Source organism: Cicer arietinum, chromosome 6 (genome assembly GCF_000331145.2).
Source record: "Cicer arietinum cultivar CDC Frontier isolate Library 1 chromosome 6, Cicar.CDCFrontier_v2.0, whole genome shotgun sequence".
Lineage (NCBI taxonomy): Eukaryota > Viridiplantae > Streptophyta > Magnoliopsida > Fabales > Fabaceae > Cicer > Cicer arietinum.
The window spans coordinates 42,082,597-42,084,304 of NC_021165.2; positions in this window are offsets into that span (position 1 = coordinate 42,082,597).

The following is a 1,708-nucleotide window of genomic DNA, read 5'->3' on the forward strand; positions in this document are numbered from 1 at the left end:
ATTTCATTTATGAATCCAGTGCCAGTTATTAGATTATGATTCATACCTTTCCTTGCACTGAGAGCAAAGACCCTTCCAATGTTAGACTTGTTTGGGTTGGACTCTGCTTGTTTTTGGCGTATTGGGCAAAAGGGAGCCATATGACCAGGCTGTTTGTAGTAGTAGCAGACTTGTTTTCCAACCAAGCACTCTCCCCCATGATCTCTACCACACTTAAGACACTTATTTGCTCTTGGGGAACTGGATGTCTGTACTTGTTTTCCCTTTCCTTGGGGAGTCTTTACCTTCAATTGTTGACCAAATTTTCCAGACTCTTTCTTTTGTTGCCACTTAACCTGTCTCTCCTCTTGTACCTTCTTTAAATTGTCTTCAACAATGTAGCTCTTGTGTACAAGAGTAGAATAGTTAGTAAGCTCCATATGGCCTATGTTCCCTCTGATTTCAGGTCTCAATCCCCATTCAAATTGGTTTATCTTCCATTCTTCTGTGGGTGCATATTGAGCATGTGGAGAAAATCTAGCCAATTCTTCAAACTTAGCAACATACTCTGCAACAGACATATCACCTTGTTGCAGGTGCACAAACTCCAACTCTTTTTTGTCTTCTGGAACTTTTTGGATAATATTTGTCTAAAAAGGCCACCTCAAAGTGTTCCCAATTCATATGGGTTCCTTGAGTCTGAAGATAATTCTTTGCACTCCTCCACCAATACTCTGCCCCACCCTTTAGTAGATGGGCAGCAAATGCCACTTTTTGTTCTTCAGTACAAGGCACTACTTCAAATGCCTTTTTAATCTCATCCAACCAAGCTTGAGCCTCTGAGGGATTGTGGCTGCCCTGGAATGTTGGAGGCTGCAACTTAAGAAAATCATAAAACACCCTGTTGGCATTTGCAGTGCTATCTCTTTGCATTGCCATTTGTTGTACCAGATTATGGGTAGCCATTTCTTGCATTTGAATAGCTTCCATAACCTTTTCCCATGGTTCAGTAGTGGGTGGTGGAGTCATACTATCTTCAGAGGCAAGATTCCTCCTAGATCCTTCAGCCATAATTCTGCATACCATACACAAAATACTAAGTTGATTAGACTTAATATTAGCTGAAATGATAATGAGAATGTATAGTAAAAAAAAGATATTCTAATTCCTAACACATAATCCATAGACCAAATGGATCGACATGGCTCTGATACCAAAATGTAAGACCCATTATCATTTGTCTAGAATATGATAATTGGACTCTTACACCTTAATAAAACAAAGGTAATTAACAATGAATAATAAATTAGAATCACCATCATAATTGAAAACTACATTCAGAAATATAGTTTACAACATGTTTAGTAGATTCATAAAATGTTACATCTTGAAAACAAACTGCGATTGTCTGATTACATCATAAAACAAAAGATCAAATTCTAAGTCCAGGAGTTTGGAATTGATCTTCTGATGCTAATATTCATGCCTCATGTTCCTCCAGCTGCTAAAAAAAAAATAATTGGGATGAGATAAAATACCTCACTGAGCTCTATAAATAAGAGGAAAACAATCTCAAATAGTTTCTTTCATAAAAGTGTATAAAACATACAAAAGTAATTATACATCTCAAGAAGAAAAAAAACAATCATTATGATTATTATTATTATTATACATGTCTATTTATATATATATATATATATATATATATATATATATATATATATATATA